This window comes from Pan troglodytes, chromosome 2, assembly GCF_028858775.2.
Source record: "Pan troglodytes isolate AG18354 chromosome 2, NHGRI_mPanTro3-v2.0_pri, whole genome shotgun sequence".
In the NCBI taxonomy this organism is placed as follows: Eukaryota; Metazoa; Chordata; class Mammalia; order Primates; family Hominidae; genus Pan; species Pan troglodytes.
This window is the reverse complement of record NC_086015.1, coordinates 141,178,928-141,198,893: the sequence shown is the minus strand read 5'-3', so window position 1 is coordinate 141,198,893 and position 19,966 is coordinate 141,178,928.

Here is a 19,966-nt window from a genome sequence, read left to right as displayed (position 1 = left end):
TAAGTTGACTCTGTGATGTTCACACAACAACAAAGTCACCTAATGATGCATTTCTTAGAATGTATCCCCATCGTTAAGTGACACATGACTGTATATGTGCTAATATATTTTATGTATTAGATACATTATAAAACATACCCTGACATGAAAATTAAATGAGGACAATACAAAAATGATTATAAATAGAAGTTTTGAGATTATCTTCCTGTGGATTATTTTCCTGGGCTGTGTACACTCCCTGTTTGTAGATTGTTGGCCAAATGAGGTGTGAGCAACTTGAGAGAGGGAGACTGGCAAGTAGGAGTGCTGATGGCTTTGGGGAAAGGAATAGCGCCATGAGGCTAAGGCACAGACATGGGGCTCAAAGAGAGAGTGGCATGAGTTTCTTAGGACCAAAGAGAAAAGAGGGAAAAAGAATGCAGTAAGCTGAAATGGAGCAAAAAGAAGAGAAGAAAGGATGTGTAGCTTGGGGCTGGGGGAATAAGTAGGGTGATTGAAAGAACTGGTGAGTGCTCATTGAGGTGGAGCTTATGGAGAGAAAGGGAGCTAGAAACTCTGGTTGGAGTGGATCTGGCTTATGTGGACCCAGCTAAGTGAGCAGCATGAGGCTGGCTTGTGATTTACCTATTGTTCATATGAGGTACACCCCATAGTCATACAGTGATGACTGACGGCTTGTGCTCAATTGCAGAGTACAGTGTGGGAAGGGCTTACGTGAGACTGGAAAGAGGGAAACCCATAAATCTCAAGGGAGAATCTTGCACTGATTCTGATAGGCTTATAGGTCACAGGGAACTGTGGCTCAGTGTTAGCTTTTTGAGTCATTTGATAACAGCACTAGGGTGACCAGTCATCCTGATTTGCTCAGGACTGTCCTGGTTATATGACTGAAAGTCCCAGGTCCCAGAAAACCCCTGAGTTTCAGGCAGTGGTGCTTCAAAACATTCGTAGTAAAGGTCCCATAGAGGGACTGTGTTTTCCAAACCAAAGTGTTTAAATGCATGAATGGAGGAGGCATTTCCCCTCTGACTTCTTAGGTTACATAGAAATTTTTCTTTAGGCCAGGCGTGGTAGCTCACACCTGTAATCCCAGCATTTTGGGTGGCCAAAGTGAGCTAATTGCTTGAGCTCAGGAGTTTGAGACCAGCCTGGACAAGGTGCCAAAACCCCATCTCTACAAAAGAATACAAAAATCGCTGGGCGTGGTGGCGTGTGCCTGTAGTTCTAGCTACTTGGGAGGCTGAGGTGGGAGGATCACTTGAGCCCAGGAGGTCGAGGCTGCAATGAACTGTGAATATGGCACCACTGCACTCCAGCCAGGTCAACAGAGCAAGACCCTGTCTCAAATTTTTTTTTTAAATATAAAATTAAATCACCTCTAGTTAATGTATATAATAAATTAACTTTGTGATGACACTAAGATGGGAGGAAATCCCCCGTGTGGGAAGTGTTAGGGCTGATGGCCATAGAGGTTTTCATTTACCCACCACACATGCTTTATCTAAGCTGCTTTCAGTATCAGGAGCGGACTCTGTTTCCTGCTCTCAGGAATCACGAGGAGGGTGAGACAAGAGAGCAAACAAGGTAGGGAGGGCTGGTTTCTGTTTGACTAGCTGTAGGCCTGCTTGCCTTCCTGCCACCTCCCAATGTTCAACACATCAACTGCAGGTTCACCTTTAGGTGCTTTTATTCAGGGGAGCTAAAAACTTACTCAAAGGGTTTCTGAGTCATGAGGACAATTAAGACTCCAACCTGCATTTTCTTTCACAAAGGTTTTCTTTAAGTTACAATGTTTATTTTTTTATTTTCACAAAAGTAATATACACGGTAATATAAAAGTGAGAGAATAAAAAATTTACAAAAAAAACCCAAAGGAGGGATGAATAGGTGGAGCACAGGGGGGTTTTAGGGCAGTGAAACCACTGTATGATGCTATGATGGTGGATATATTACACATTTGTCATTATACATGTGTCCAGACTCATAGAGTGCACAGCACCAAGAGTAAACCCTACAGTAAACTATGCACTGTGGATGATAATGATGTGTCAATGAAGGTTTGTCAATAGCAAGAAATGTACCACCCTGTGGGGGATGTTGATAATGGGAGAAGCTCTTAATGTGTGGGATATAGGGGCACAATGTATATGGAAAATATGTCTACCTTCCTCTCAGTTTTGCTGTGAACGTAAAACTGTTCTAAAAAAGCAAGTTCTAATAATAAATAAATAAAAGGAAAAACATTCCTCAAGCCAACAAAGCATAGATTCCTGTAAGAGATACTATTGTTAACATTTTGTCTTTATTTACCTCTTGTCTTCTTTCCCTGAATACATACATTTTACATATTTGGGATCAGACTGCACATACACATTTTATTATGTTTTTTCATTTAACTTTATATTTGTCGAAAATATTTTCTTCATTAAAACCCATTGCAAGCATAAATTTTAATATGTTATCATGTAGATGTATCATATTCATTTAACCTTTCTCCCACTGTTTATTTAGGTTTTTACCAGTGTTTATTTTTGAAAAATTAGAATCTTTGATTTTTGAAATCTTGATGGGAAGAAGTAGAAAAAAACCTAGCATTTAAGTTGTAAGCAATTTTTAATTTCACTAGAGATATATGCTGTAATCGTCCTTCAGCATAAGCTGCATTTTGTTCTGGGCACAACCGTAACTAACACACTATAATTACACATATGTAAAGTACATACCCACTTGCTATTTGGGGAGAAAATGCATTGTTATACCCAACCATAACGTGGATGTTTGTATACTTATAATCCAAGTGTACTGATGTGTAAGGAACTCTCTCTCTCTCTTTTTTTTGGTGTATGCTTGAGTCAGAGTTGTATCTCTGCAGAATATGTTTATTTGTTTGGTAAGAAGAAGTAAATGGAGTATAAAAATTTTTTTTCTCGGTTTGAAATGAAACTGCTCTATGCCTAAAGAAAGACTTGTTCTCCTGAATGTGGCTATGCATGTCTATGTACATACTTGGTTACCCAGAGCACTTGGCCTCTTAAGATCTAGATAAGATAGTTCTATCACTCATTCTATATCTCATGGATCTCCAAAGTCCCACTCAAGATTTCTGCAGTTTCCTGAGCAGCTTGGTTCTCATCATCTCTGCCTCTGAGATCCTGCTTCCTTGCACCTGTCCCTGTTACATACCATGTGTACCCAGATCTCACATCCAGCTTCTTCCTCAATTTACACAATGCAAATTCACACAGAGCATCTAAATGTGAAGAAATAATAATAATGGCCGCTGACATTTATTGAGTACTTACACCGTACCAGGCATTATTCAAGAACTTCAGAGGCATAGCTCGATTGAATCTTCATAACAACCCTATGAGATGGGCATTCTAAATATTCCAACTTTACAGGTAAAGAAAGTGAGGTACTGAGAGATTAGGTACAATTTATATGCAAGTATGTTTACTAAAACATTCACTTATTCAAAAGATTGGTAAGCATTGTAATAATTTTGCAAAGTGGTGGGGATTCAATGGAGAAAAATACAGACATGGTATTGGCTCTCAGGAAGCCCACAGTTGAGAGGCAGGAAACAGACAATTAAATTATTAGAGGGAGCAGAGCAAGATGGTGGAATAGAAGTCTCCACCGATCATCTCCCCACCCCACAAGGACACCAGTTTAACAACTATCTACACAAAAAAATGACCTTCATAAGAACCAAAAGGAAGGCAAACACCCCAGTACCTGGTTTTAACTTTATATCACTGAAAGAGGCATTGAAGAGGTAGGAAAAACAGTCTATATATATATATATATATATATATACATATTTTATTATACTTTAAGTTCTAGGGTACATGTGCACAACATGCAGGTTTGTTACATATGTATACATGTGCCATGTTGGTGTGCTGCACCCATTAACTCATCATTTACATTAGGTATATCTCCTAATGCTATCCCTCCCCCTCCCCCCACCCCACAACAGGCCCCAGTGTGTGATGTTCCCCTTCCTGTGTCCATGTGTTCTCATTGTTCAATTCCCACCTATGAGTGAGAACATGTGGTGTTTGGTTTTTTGTCCTTGCGATAGTTTGCTGAGAATGATGGTTTCCAGATTCATCCATGTCCCTACAAAGGACATGAACTCATCATTTTTATGGCTGCATAGTATTCCATGGTGTATATGTGCCATATTTTCTTAATCCAGTCTATCATTGTTGGGCATTTGGGTTGGTTCCAAGTCTTTGCTATTGTGAATAGTGCCGCAATAAACATACGTGTGCACGTGTCTTTATAGCAGCATGATTTATGTTCCTTTGGGTATATACCCAGTAATGGGATGGCTGGGTCAAATGGTATTTCTAGTTCTAGATCCCTGAGGAATTGCCACACTGTCTTCCACAATGGTTGAATGAGTTTACAGTCCCACCAACAGTGTAAAAGTGTTCCTATTTCTCCACATCCTCTCCAGCACCTGTTGTTTCCTGACTTTTTAATGATTGCCATTCTAACTGGTGTGAGATGATATCTCATTGTGGTTTTGATTTGAATTTCTCTGATGTCCAGTGATGATGAGCATTTTTTCATGTGTCTGTTGGCTGCATAAATGTCTTCTTTTGAGAAGTGTCTGTTCATATCCTTCGCCCACTTTTTGATGGGGTTGTTTGTTTTTTTCTTGTAAATTTGTCTGAGTTCTTTGTAGATTCTGGATATTAGCCCTTTGTCAGATGATTAGATTACAAAAATTTTCTCTCATTCTGTAGGTTGCCTGTTCACTCTGATGGTAGTTTCTTTTGCTGTGCAGAAGCTCTTTAGTTTAATTAGATCCCATTTGTCAATTTTGGCTTTTGTTGCCATTGCTTTTGTTGTTTTAGACATGAAGTCCTTGCCCATGCCTATGTCCTGAATGGTATTGTCTAGCTTTTCTTTTAGGGTTTTTATGGTTTTAGGTCTAACATTTAAGTCTTTAATCCATCTTGAATTAATTTTTGTATAAGGCGTAAGGAAGGGATCCAGTTTCAGCTTTCTACATATGGCTAGCCAGTTTTCCCAGCACCATTTGTTAAATAGGGAATCCTTTCCCCATTTCTTGTTTTTGTCAGGTTTGTCAAAGCTCAGATAGTTGTAGATGTGTGGTATTATTTCTGAGGGCTCTGTTCTGTTCCATTGATCTATATCTCTGTTTTGGTACCAGTACCATGCTGTTTTTGTTACTGTAGCCTTGTAGTATAGTTTGAAGTCAGGTAGCGTGATGTCTCCAGCTTTGTTCTTTTGGCTTAGGATTGACTTGGTTCCATATGAACTTTAAAGTAGTTTTTTCCAATTCTATGAAGAAAGTCATTGGTAGCTTGATGGGGACGGCATTGAATCTATAAATTACCTTGGGCAGTATGGCCATTTTCACAATATTGATTCTTCCTATCCATGAACATGGAATGTTCTTCCATTTGTTTGTGTTCTCTTTTATTTCATTGAGCAGTGGTTTGTAGTTCCCCTTGAAGAGGTCCTTCATATCCCTTGTAAGTTGGATTCCTAGGTATTTTATTCTCTTTGAAGCAATTGTGAATGGGAGTTCTCTCATGATTTGGCTCTCTGTTTGTCTGTTATTGGTGTATAAGAATGCTTGTGATTTTTGCACATTGATTTTGTACCCTGAGACTTTACTGAAGTTGCTTATCAGCTTAAGGAGATTTTGGGCTGACACGATGGGGTTTTCTGGATATACAATCATGTCATCTGCAAACAGGGACAATTTGACTTCCTCTTTTCCTAATTGAAATACCCTTTATTTCTTTCTCCTGCCTGATTGCCCTGGCCAGAACTTCCAACACCATGTTGAATAGGAGTGGTGAGAGAGGGCATCCCTGTCTTGTGCCAGTTTTCAAAGGGAATACTTCCATTTTTGCCCATTCAGTATGATATTAGCTGTGGGTTTGTCATAAATAGCTCTTATTATTTTGAGATATGTCCCACCAATACCTAATTTATTGAGAGTTTTTAGCATGAAGCTGTTGAATTTTGTTGAAGGCCTTTTCTGCATCTATTGAGATAATCATGTGGTTTTTGTCTTTGGTTCTGTTTATATGCTGGATTACGTTTATTGATTTGCGTATGTTGAACCAGCCTTGCATCCCAGGGATGAAGCCCACTTGATCATGGTGGATAGGCTTTTTGATGTGCTGCTGGATTGGGTTTGACAGTATTTTATTGAGGATTTTTGCATTGATGTTCATCAGGGATTTTGCTCTAAAATTCTCTTTTTTTGTTGTGTCTCTGCCAGGCTTTGGTATCAGGATGATGCTAGCCTCATAAAATGAGTTAGGGAGGATTCCCTCTTTTTCTATTGATTGGAATAGTTTCAGAAGGAATGGTATCAGCTCCTCCTTGTACCTCTGGTAGAATTCGGCTGTGAATCCTTCTGGTCCTGGACTCTTTCTGGTTGGTAAGGTATTAATTATTGTCTCAATTTCAGAGCCTGTTGTTGGTCTATTAAGAGATTCAACTTCTTCCTGGTTTAGTCTTGGGAGGGTGTATGTGTCAAAGAATGTATCCATTTCTTCTAGATTTTCTAGTTTATTTGCATAGAGGTGTTTATAGTATTCTCTGATGGTAGTTTGTATTTCTGTGGGATTGGTGGTGATATCCCCTTTATCATTTTTTATTGCATCTATTTGATTCTTCTCTCTTTTCTTCTTTATTAGTCTTGCTAGCGGTCTATCAATTTTGTTGATCTTTTCAAAAAACCAGCTCCTGGATTCATTGATTTTTTGAAGGGTTTTTTGTGTCTCTATCTCCTTCAGTTCTGCTCTGATCTTAGTTATTTCTTGCCTTCTGCTAGCTTTTGAATGATTTGCTCTTGCTTTTCTAGTTCTTTTAATTGTGATGTTGGGGTGTCAATTTTAGATCTTTCCTCCTTTCTCTTGTGGGCATTTAGTGCCATAAATTTCCCTCTACCCACTGCTTTAAATGTGTCCCAGAGATTCTGGTATGTTGTGTCTTTGTTCTCGTTGGTTTCAAAGAACATCTTTATCTGTGCCTTCATTTCGTTATGTACCCAGTAGTCATTCAGGAGCAGGTTGTTCAGTTTCCACATAGTTGAGTGGTTTTGAGTGCGTTTCTTAATCCTGAGTTCTAGTTTGATAGCACTGTGGTCTGAGAGACAGTTTGTTATAATTTCTGTTCTTCTACATTTGCTGAGGAGTGCTTTACTTCCAACTACGTGGTCAATTTTGGAATAGGTGCGGTGTGGTGCTGAGAAGAATGCATATTCTGTTGATTTGGGGTGGAGAGCTCTGTAGATGTCTGTTAGGTCCACTTGGTGCAGAGCTGAGTTCAATTCCTGAATATCCTTGTTAACTTTCTGTCTCATTGATCTGTCTAATGTTGCAAGTGGGGTGTTAAAGTCTCCCATTATTATTGTCTGGGAGTCTAAGTCTCTTTGTAGGTCTCTAAGGACTTGCTTTATGAATCTGGGTGCTCCTGTATTGGGTGTATATATATTTAGGATAGTTAGCTCTTCTTGTTGAATTGATCCCTTTATCATTATGTCATGGCCTTCTTTGTCTCTTTTGATCTTTGTTGGTTTAAAGTCTGTTTTGTCAGAGACTAGGATTGCAACCCCTGCCTTTTTTTGTTTTCCATTTGCTTGGTAGATCTTCCTCCATCCCTTTATTTTGAGCTTACGTGTGTCTCTGCATGTGAGATGGGTTTCCTGAATACAGCACACTGATGGGTCTTGACTGTTTATCCAATTTGCCAGTCTGTGTCTTTTAATTGGAGCATTTAGCCCATTTACATTTAAGGTTAATATTGTTATGTGTGAATTTGATCTGTCATTATGATGTTAGCTGGTTATTTTGTTCATTAGTTGATGCAGTTTCTTCCAAGCCTCAGTGGTCTTTACAATTTGGCATGTTTTTGCAGTGGTTAGTATCGGTTGTTCCTTTCCACATTTAGTGCTTCCTTCAGGAGCTCTTGTAGGGCAGGCCTGGTGGTGACAAAATCTCTCAGCATTTGCTTGTTTGTAAAGGATTTTATTTCTCCTTCATTTATGAAGCTTAGTTTGGCTGGATATGAAATTCTGGATAGAAAATTCTTTTCTTTAAGAATGTTGAATATTGACCCCCACTCTCTTCTGGCTTGTAGAGTTTCTGCTGAGAGATCAGCTGTTAGTCTGATGGGCTTCCCTTTGTGGGTAACCCGACCTTTCTCTCTGGCTGCCCTTAACACTTTTTTCTTCATTTCAACTTTGGTGAATCTGACAGTTATGTGTCTTGGAGTTGCTCTTCTCGAGGAGTATCTTTGTGGCGTTCTCTGTATTTCCTGTATTTGAATGTTGGCCTGCCTTGCTAGATTGGGGAAGTTCTCCTGGATAATATCCTGCAGAGTGTTTTCCAACTTGGTTCCATTCTCCCTGTCACTTTCAGGTACACCAGTCAGATGTAGATTTGGTCTTTTCACATAGTCCCACATTCCTTGGAGGCTTTTTTCATTTCTTTTTATTCTTTTTTCCCTAAACTTCTCTTCTCACTTCATTTCATTCATTTGATCTTCAATCACTGATACCCTTTCTTCCAGTTGATCGAATCAGCTACTGAAGCTTGTGCATTTGTCACGTAGTTCTCATGCCATGGTTTTCAGCTCCATCAGGCCCTTTAAGGACTTCTCTGCATTGGTTTTTCTAGTTAGCCATTCGTCTAATCTTTTTTCAAGGTTTTTAACTTCTTTGTGATAGGTTTGAACTTTCTCCTTTAGCTCAGAGGAGTTTGATCATCTGAAGCCTTCTTCTCTCAACTCGTCAAAGTCATTCTCCATCCAGCTTTGTTCCATTGCTGATGAGGAGCTGTCTTCCTTTGGAGAAAGAGAGGTGCTCTGATTTTTAGAATTTTCAGTTTCTCTGCTCTGTTTTTTCCCCAGCTTTGTGGTTTTATCTACCTTTGGTCTTTGATGATGGTGACATACAGATGGGGTTTTGGTGTGGATGTCCTTTCTGTTTGTTAGTTGTCCTTTTAACAGTCAGGACCCTCAGCTGCAGGTCTGTTGGAGTTTGCTGGAGGTCCACTCCAGACCCTGTTTGCCTGGGTATCAGCAGTGGAGGCTGCAGAACCGCAAGTATTGTTGAACAACAAATGTTGCTGTCTGATCGTTCCTCTGGAGGTTTCGTCTCAGAGGGTTACCTGGCTGTGTGAGGTGTCAGTTTGCCCCTACTGGGGGGTGCCTCCCACATTGGCTACTCAGGGGACAGGGACCCACTTGAGGAGGCAGTCTGTCTGTTCTCAGATCTCAAACTCTGTGCTGGGAGAACCACTACTCTCTTCAAAGCTGTCAGACAGGGACATTTAAGTCTGCAGAGGTTTCTGCTGCCTTTTGTTTGGCTATGCCCTGCCCCCAGAGGTGGAGTCTACAGAGGCAGGTAGGCCTCCTTGAGCTGCGGTGGGATCCACCCAGTTAGAGCTCCTGGCCGCTTTGTTTACCTACTCAAGCCTCAGCAATGGCGGGCACCCCTCCCCCAGCCTCACTGCCACCTTGCAGTTCGATCTGAGACTGCTGTGCTAGCAATGAGCGAGGCTCCGTGGGTGTGGGACCTTCCAAGCTATGTGCGGGATATAATCTCCTGTTGTGCCATTTGCTAAGACCATTGGAAAAGTGCAGTATTAGGGTGGGAGTGACCCGATTTTCCAGGTGCCATCTGTCACAGCTTTGCTTGGCTATGAAAGGGAATTCCCTGGCCCCTTGTGCTTCCCGGGTGAGGCAATGCCTCGCCCTGCTTCAGCTCACGCTCGGTGCACTGCACCCACTGTCTGACAAGCCGCAGTGAGATGAACCAAGTACCTCAGTTGGAAATGCAGAAATCACTGGTCTTCTGCATCACTCACGCTGGGAGCTGTAGACTGGAGCTGTTCCTATTCGGCCATCTTGGAACCACCCCCGGAAAAACAGTCTTGAATCGCCAATGCCACCCCTCCTCTATCCCCCAGCAGTGGCAGTGTGGTGTGAAGAGTGTCTCTGGGCTCCAGGGAAGTAAGACTACAGTATTTGTGAGGCATTGAACTCAGTGCTGCCCTTTGATAACAGAAAACAAAACTGGACCAAACTCAGCTGACACCCACCCATGGAGGGAGCATTTAAACCAGTCCTTGCCAGAGGACAGTTGTTGATCCCTGTAGTCCAAACCTGAGTTCCTCCAAGCCTCGCCTCCATGGGCTAAAGTACTCCAGGTCTCTGAATAAACTTGAAAGGCAGTCTAGGCCCCACAGACTGGAACTCCTGGGTGAGTCTGAGTGCTGAACTGCACCCAGAGCCAGTGGACTGGGGTTGCAGGGGTGTGACCTCCTGAGACACCAGCTGGGGCAGCTAAGGGAATGCTGGCATCATTTTCCCCCTCATCCAGGCTGAGCAGCTCACAGCTTCAAAAGAGACTTTTACCCTCTGCTTGAGGAGAGAAAAGGGAAGCTTGGGAAGGACTGTCTTGCATCTTGGATACCAGCTCAGCCACAGCAGTTTAGGGCACTGGACAGAGTTGTGAGACCCCCTTTTCAGGCCTTAGTCCTCAGACATTTCTGAACACATGTTGGACCAGAAAGAAACCTGCTATCTTAAACGGAAGGACCCAGTCCTGGCAGGATTCATCACCTGCTAACTGAAGAGCCTTTGGGCACTGTATAACCAGCAGCAATGCCCAGGTACTACCTTGAGGACCTTGGTTGAATCTCATGAGACTTGCTGGTTTCAGGTGAGGCTCAGCACAATTCCCAGATGTGGTGGCTATGGGGTGAGACTCCTTCCACTTGAGAAAAGTGGAGGGAAATGCAAGGGGATCTTGTCTTGCACCTTAAGTGCCAGCTTGGCCACAGGTGGGTAGAGCACAAAGCAGGCTCTTGGGGGCCCTGATTCCAGGACTTGGTTCTTAGATGACATTTCTGGACCTGTCCTGGGCCAGAGGGGAGCCCACTACCCTGAAGGGCCAGTCCCAGGCCAGGAAGCATTCATCACAAACTGACTGAAGAGTCCTTGGGCCTTAAGAGAACATTGATGGTAGTCTGGCAGTACTCCCTATGGGCCTGTGGTGGCAGTGGCCATGGGGTGAGGTTCCTCTGCCTTTGGAAAGGGAAGGGGAGAATGTGAAGGACTGCATCTTCTGGTCTGAGTGCCAGCTCAGCTGCAGTATAATAGAACATCAGGTAGACTTCTAAGGTTTTTGACTGTAGTCACTGGCTCCCAGAGAGCACATCTGGACATGCCTGGGGCCTGGAGGAACTCACCACCCTGAAGGGAAGGATACAAGTCTGGCTGGCTTCGCCACCTGCTGATTGTAGAGCCCCAGGGTCTTGAGTCAACATAGGTCATAGGCAGGGAGTGGTTACAGCAGGCCTTGGGTGAGACCCAGTGATGTGCTGGCTTCATGTCTGACCCAGTAAAGTCCTAGTGGTGGTGGCCACAGAAAAAGAAATTTAAAAAAAATCGAATTTACAATAGCCACAAATAAAATTACATACCTAGGAATTAACTTAATCAAAGAAGTGAAAGATCTCTATAATAAAAACTATAAAACACTGATGAAAGAAATTGAAGATGCCAAAAAATAAAAAGATATTCCATGTTCATGGATTGGAAGAATCAATATTGTTAAAATGTTTGTACTATGCAAAGCAATCTACAGATTCAATGCAACCCCGATCAAAATATCAATGACAGGCCAGGCACAGTGGCTTATGCTTGTAATCTCAGCACTTTGGGAGGCTTAGACAGGTGGATCACTTGAGGTTAGGAGTTCGAGACCAGCCTGGCCAAGATAGTGAAACCCTATCTCTACTAAAAATACAAAAATTAGCCAGGTGTGGTGGCTTGCATCTGTAATCCCAGCTACTTGGGAGGCTGAGGCAGAAGAATCGCTTGAACCCGGGAGGTGGAGGTTGCAGTGAGGCAAGAACATGCCACTGCACTCCAGCCAGGGCAACAGAGTGAGACTCCATTTCAAAAAACAAACAAACAAACAACCAACGACATTTTTCACAGAAATAGAAAAAAAAAATCCTAAAATTTATTTGGAATCACAAAAGACTCAGAATAGCAAAAATGATCCTAAGCAAAAAGAACAAAACCAGTGGAATCACATTATCTTACTTCAAATTATACTACAGAGCTATAGTAACCAAACAGCATAGTACCGGCACAAAAACAGACACATAGGCCAATGGAACAGAATAAAGAGCCCAGAAACAAATCCACACACCTACAGTGAACTCATTTTCAACAAAGGTGCCAAGAACATTCACTTGGGAAAAGACAGTCTTTTCAATAAATGGTGCTGGGAAAATTGGATATCCACATGCAGAAGAAGGGAACTAGACTCCTGCCATATACAAAAATCAAATCAAAATGGATTAAGGACTTAAATCTAGGACCTCAAACAATGAAACTACTACAAGAAAACATTGGGAAAATCTCCAGGACACTGGTCTGGGCAAAAGTTTCTTGAGTAGTACCCCACAAACACAGGCAACCAAAGCAAAAATGGACAATGAAATCACATCAAGTTAAAAAGCTTCTGCACAGCAAAGCAAATAATCAACAAAGTGAAGAGACAACTCACAGAATGGGAGAAAATATTTGCAAACTACCCATATGACAAGGGATTAATAACCAGAATATATAAGGAGCTCAAACAACTCTGTAGGAAAAAAAAAATCTAAGAATCTGATAAAAAACTAGGCAAAAGATTTCAGTAGACATTTCTCAAAAGAAGACATACAAATGGCAACAGGCATATGAAAAGGTGCTCAACATCACTAATCATCACAGAAATACAAATCAAAACTACAATGAGATAGCATCTCACCCCAGTTAAAATGGCTTATATTCGCAAGATAGGTAATAACAAATGCTAGTTAGGACGTAGAGAAAAGGGAACCCTCATACACTGTTGGTGGGAATGTATGTTAGTACAACCACTATGGAGAACAGTTTGGAGGTTCCTCAAAAAACTGAAAATAGAGGTATCATATGATCCAGCAATTCTACTGCTGGGTATATACCCAGAAGACAGGAGATCAGTATATCGAAGAGTTATATGCACTTCCATGTTTGTTGCAGCACTGTTCACAATAGCCAAAATTTGGAAGCAATCTCAGTGTCCATCAACAGATGAATGGGTACATATACACAATGGAGTAGTATCCAGCCATAAAAAAGAATGAGATCCTGTCATTTGCAACAACGTGGGTGGAACTTGAGGTCATTATGCAAAGTGAAATAAGCCAGGCACAAAAAGATAAGCATCACATGTTCTCATTTATTTCTGTGATCTAAAAATCAGAACAATTGAATTCATGAAGATAGAGAGCAGAAAGGTGGTTACCAGAGCCTGGGAAGGGTAGTGGGAGGGTGGGAGTGGGGAGGTGGGGATAGTTAATGCATACAAAAAAAATACTCAGAAAGAATGAATAATACCTACTATTTGATAGCACAACAGAGTGACTACAGTCAATAATAACTTGATTGTATATTATAAAGTAACTGAAATAGCACAATTGGATTGTTGGTAACACAAAGGATAAATACTTGAGGGGATGGATACCACATTTTACATGATGTAATTATTACATATTGCATGCCTGTATCAAAACATCTCATTTATCCCATAAATATATATATCTACTATATATAGATACATGTATCCACAAAAATTAAAACACAAAATTAAAAAAAGAAATTACCAAAAACATGAATTAGGTGAGGTACAGAGTGGTACTCCAGAGAATTTTATTTAATCTTTGTAGTTGTGGAAACTTCTTGAATGAAGTGCTATCTAATGGAAACCTGAGAGATGATTGGAAGTGAGCCAGAAAATGGGAGAAGAACCAGAGAGCAGTGGGTGCAAAGGCTGAGAATGAAGGGTGAGTTTGATGAGGCCAGGTGCTAAAGGAGGTTGGAGTGGCTGCAGCAGAGTAAGGTGGGGGTCAATGGTGAGAGGGGTGAGGGAATTGGGCAAAAGCAAGGACATGGAGTTCTTGTAGGCCAGGGAGGCTCTTGTAGGCCTGTTAAAGATTTTAGACTTCATCCCAAGGGTAATGGCAAGCCAACGAAGGGTTTAGCCAGAAAAGGGACATGATCATATTTACATCTTAGAAGGTTACTTTGGTTGCATATGGAGGATGAAATGGACTAGTGGAAAACTGACTAACAGCAGGAAACCCAGAAGGCTCTGAATGGGCCAGGCAAGAACTTACAGTGTCCTTGACTCCAGGAGTCTCAATGCCAATGGAGAGAAGTAGATGGATTTGAAATATACTCAGAAGGTTGTATTGATCAGGGTTCTTAGTTGCAAACAACAGAATCTATTCCAGGACATTTAATCAGGAAGAGATTTATTATAGGATATTAGGTAGCTCACAGAAAATTTAGGAAGGCTCACCCAATAGACACTAGTCTGAGCTTTTGGAAAAATACTCTAATGGGGATGGTAGAGAAATACTTTCATCATGGTCAAAAAGCTGCCCTGTGACTACAAAACCCAGAACCACATGGCCTCTGCTACTATCCATACCAGCAACATGAATGCCCCATGCTCTGCCTAATGCAGTTATGATAAAAGCCTCATGCATGTTCATCTAATTAGAAGAACCTTAATCATATACATACCCCCAGTGACAAAGAAGCAAGAGATATCTACAACCTTTGTACAGGAAGGAATGCTAGAAAGTAACTGGAATGTTGTTGAATGAACCAGCCTGCAGTACATGTCTCAGAGCTGGCAGGGTCAATAGGTTTCCATGGTTGAGGAGAGTAAGAGAGAAGAGGGTGTTAAGAAAGATGTCTAACTTCTGGTGTGATATCTGAGGGGATTGTGGTAGATTATATTGAAATAAAAAAACATGGCAGAAGGAAACCCACTTTGGAGGTTGGAGAAAGGGGAGGATGAGCTCAGTTGGGTATGGGATGACTATGAGGTATCTTGGTCTGTGCATATAGAAATGTCTCATAAATAGTTAGATTTAGGGATTTGGAGGTGTAGGTTTCTGAGTCATCAACATATGAATGACATGTTGAGAGAGACAAGATGGTTGTTAGAGAAACAAAATCATGTAGGAAGAGACTGCAGAATCTGTAGCATGGAGAGTCAAGGGCAGAACCTTTAGGAATACTACCAACACTTAGAGGACAGACAGAGCAAGAGGCATCAGCAAAGAGACTGGAAAGTGTTGACCAGATAATTGGGAGGAGATTGAGGATGTGGGATCATGGAAGGCAAGATAAAAGAATGCTTGGAGGAGAAGTGAGTGTGACACTGTTGAATGCCGGTAGAGGTCAAGCAGGTGGAGGACTGAGGGATGTCCAGTGGATTGAATGACAAGGGGGTCATTGGTGACTCTTCAGGGGATAATTTTAATAGTGTGATGAGGAAGAAAGCCAGAATATAGGGAGTGGAGGAGTGAATAGGATGTCGGAAAGGGAAGAGAAGCACAGAAGATGTGTCTTCCCGTAAGTTTGTCCATGAAACAAGAAACAACGGTGGAAAGGAGCATGGGGTTGAAGGAAAATTGGGGATGAAGGGGGAAGGCATGGCTAGAGTGTATAAATGGTGATGGGAAACTAGGAGAGAAGAGACAGATTCAGAAAAGAGAGGGATAATTGAGACACTGAAGTCCCTGAGAAAATAGATGGGGTTAAGCCAGAGTTTAGGCAAACAGAAAATTCATACAGACTATTCATTTTTATTCATTCATTCAATTTATTTTCTCTCTGAGCCATCTGCCTCCTGAAGCTGTTGAGGAGTTCAGAATCCACTAAACATTTCCTCATTTAATCATCCTTCTATTTGCTTTCTATTTGCTCCTTACTCCCTCCCTCCCTCTCTCCCTTCCTTCCTCTTTTCTTTCCTTTCTGCCATCATTTATTTATAGATAACTTTCTTTGAGCCAGACTCTGTGCTAGGTGCAGAGGATACAATGGTGAATAAAACACCTATAACCTGTTTTCACTGAGCTGATAGAATAATAGGGAGAGAGACATTAATCACATCACAATTATAAACCTGAAATTATAACAGTGATAAGAGGCACAAGGGAGAGGCTCATGGTGCTATTATAGCATATAATAGGGTGGTTTGCGCTAGTCTGGGGAGTTCAGGGAAAGCTTCTCTGAGAAAGTGGAAATAGAGCTGAGATGTGAAAGATGAGCAGATATTCACTGGGAAAAGAGGGGTAGGTGGCCAGGAGCAAATAGCATTGCCTATAATAAGAATGAACTTTAGATATACCAAAATGTCCAACAACAGGGGATTTTTTTTTCAATAAATTATGGTGCATCCACATGATGAAATAATGTGCAACCTGGCCAGGCGCGGTGGCTCACGTCTATAATCCCAGCACATTGGGAGGCCGAGATGGGCAGATCACCTGAGGTCAGGAGTTCGAGACCAGCCTGGCCAACATGGAGAAACCCCATCTCTACTAAAAATACAAAAATTAGCCAGGCGTGGTAGCATGTACCTGTAATCCCAGCTACTCGCGAGGGCTGAGGCTGGAGAATTGCTTGAACCTGAGAAGGTGGAGGTTCTAGCCTGGGCAACAGAGTGAGACTCTGTCTCCCCCACCCAAAAAAATAAAATTAAATTAAAATTAAAAATAAAAAAAGAAAAGAAATAATGCGCAGCCATTTATAAGAGATAGATGTGTACTCTGGATGCTATGAAAGATGTACTGTTTAGTAAATAAGAAGTTCATAAAATAATGTTTGGTGTGATATCATTTATACAAGAATATTTATGTATAGATAGATAAATGTATAAAATGTCTAGAAGGATAGTAGTGGGGCTTTCATTCTACAGGATCATGTACTACATTTGTAATGCAAATAACAATCAAGAAAGAAATGATCATTTATTAACTAAAATCTGACCCATTTTATATAATTAAGGATAATCCAAAACATTTCCTGCAACTTCAGATGGTTTGAGAGAGAACAAGTTGGTAGTAGGCCACTCCAGGGGGCAGAGTGGACCAGGGCTGGGTGAGCAAGGGGATATGCATTCAGGTCCCACGAGTTCCAGGTCAGCTGGCATGGGTAGGGAAGGAAAGTCCTTCCTATCTGCCTTACCTGGGCTGCAGATGGTGGATCTTGGGCCAGGAGGAGTGCATTTCTTTTCATGGGCTTGTCCTGAGCCAGGGAAGGGACAGCTTTTTGGCTTGCTTTTCCATCTGAGCCATCTGCTTGCTTCTGCTGACCCATGAGTAGGCCAGAGTTCCCAGAGTTCACTGGGAATTTCTCCATTCAGGCTATTTGCTCTTGAATTTATTCACCATCTCAAACATTCATCAATTTGGCCAGTCACTCATCTATTTATTTATCCATTCATTCACTTACCCATTTACAAATAATTTGTTTACTCAACCAACCTTTTGTGCTGGGCATTGTGGGGATGAGGAGAGAGGCGGTTAGGTTCAGGGTTTGGAGTTCAGGGCTGTCTGCCTTGGCCAAGGGTGCTGGAGACCTCCATATTTCTTCAGCTAGTGGCTGTCAAGCTCAGGGCTTCTTAAACTTGGTGTCCACATGAATCACCTAAGAATTTTGTTAAACTGCAGGTTCTAGTTTGGTGGCTACGGGTGAGGCCTGTGATTGTGCATTTCTGACAAGCTCCCAGTTAAGACCTATGCTGCTAGTCCTCAGACCACACTCTTGAGTATCAAGAGTGTAATTGGTGCTGTCTGGTAGACATATTAGGGTGGCCAGAAAAAACACAGGACACCCAGTTAAATTTGAAATTTAGATAAACCATGAATTTTGCTTTTAGTATAAGCATATCCCAGGTATCGCATGAGACACATTTATACTGAAAATTTACTAAATATACCAAAAAATTACTTGAGTTTATCTGGAATTCAAATATAACTGAACATCCAGTATTTTTATTTGCTACATCTGGCAATCTTACATATGTAATCCCAGTCATAAATGTGAGCCACATATGTAATTCTGTTTTCTAGTATCTGTATTTTAAAAAGTAAAAACAGATAAATTAAATAATATATTTAATCCTATTTATTAAAAATATTATTTCCACATATAATTAATATCAAATTGTTAGTGAAATATTCTATATTCTTTTCTTATACTAAGTCTTTGAAATTTAGTGTGTATTTTACACTTCCATCTCAATTCGAAGTAGCCACATCTCACGTGCTAAAGAGCTGCATGTGGCTAGTGCCTAGTGCATTGAGCAGCACAAGTCTAGATCATCCCAGGTATTTGGCTTTCATGGGCCTGGGCAATGGGAACGTTTTAAAAGCTCCTAGGCGATTCCAATGTGCAGCCAGATTGCCACCATCGCTTGGCAGGGCTACCTGGTCACAGCATTTGGTGATGAGCGGCAGCCGCCACAAGAGGGAGCCAGCCCCTTGGAATACAGGCGCCTTCTCGACGTCACCTAAAGTCTCACTAGACAGGGATCAGGAAATACTAGGCGAGTTTACATGCCCCGCGCCTGGACCCATTCCTCAGCTTCCCTCACACTCGCTTTCCCAGCCAACATTTTCCACAGTCTGGGCCACTCCTGTGGATCTTTCTGTTACACTGTTCCACAATTATCCCTATTACCTGCAGTATCTTGATCCCTTCCTCCTCCTCCCACTATCATAAGGTCTTCCCCCTTTACTAGTGTGGGAAGGTACAAAGACTAGGAACCGGGAGTCCAACAGGTTGGGGCCTGGATTCCAGCTCTGATCCTTACTAGCTAAAGTCTTTCAGGGCGTCACACAACTGTCCTCAGCTTCCTCACTAGTGTGAAGATGATGCCAATCTCACAACCATGTTGAGGAAGTGCAATGTGTGATAATATACTTAGAACCATGCCCAGGAGGTGTTTGTAATAAAGTAAAGCAAAGTAGGTGCTCGGAAAATAACAGTTCATTTTCCCCCTCTCCTACAAATACGTTGAAGGTGATGTGATACCCCTAATATATTAGTCCTCAAACCTGGCTGCAACACAGGACCCCCTAAGGAGCTTATGAATAAATCCTGTTTCCTGATCCTCTCTCCCACAGATTCTGATCCAGTAGGACTAGGATGAGGCCAGGATTATGAACCATGAATTTTAAAGAAGTTCTCCAGGTGATTCTGAGCAGCCAGCCTGATACTGATTTTGTAGGGTATTGTTTGGAAACCATTGAAAGTGGAAGGAACAGGGGATTTGGAATTCAGGGTCCTGGGTTTAACTTCTTGTTTTGTTGTTCACTCAGTTTCTCTGAGCCTCAGTTATGATATTTATTAAAGGAGACTAATAAGACCCTCTGCTCAGGAAGTGGTAATATATATAAGGCACCTGGCAGAGGAGGGGCTGGGTAGCCCTGGTCTTCCCTTTCCCTATCTTCTCCCTCTTTCCTAATTCCCTGTGTTGCTGATTGTTTCTTGCACAGGTCATTCTTTCTCACCTACCCACAACTGTTCATCACTGTCCTCCACTTGACGTGTTCTCCCTTCTTCTCTCCCTCATTTATCAGAGCTAGGCTGCTAAACCAACAGCCTCACTGGCTTCCCTCTGACTTCAGGTTAGATTTTGTCTTTGGTGTCCTATTGTTTCACTCCTGGTTTTTGATTTAAGTTCTTTGATCCCCAAGGAGTTTCCCATTGGACCAGTTCATATAACGCCTTTCCTGCCCCCTCACTAGTCGAAGTCCTGCAGGGTTTTGTGGGAAGGGATGGGTTGCTTAGGGAAGGGGATAACTCCAAGTTCTATGTGGAGAAAAATAAAGAAAATCTCAGGTTTGTCAAAGATTAGATAGTTGTAGATATGCAGCATTATTTCTGAGGGCTCTGTTCTGTTCCATTGATCTATATCTCTGTTTTGGTGCCAGTACCATGCTGTTTTGGTTACTGTAGCCTTGTAGTATAGTTTGAAGTCAGGTAGCGTGATGCCTCCAGCTTTGTTCTTTTGGCTTAGGATTGACTTGGTGATGCGGGCTCTTTTTTGGTT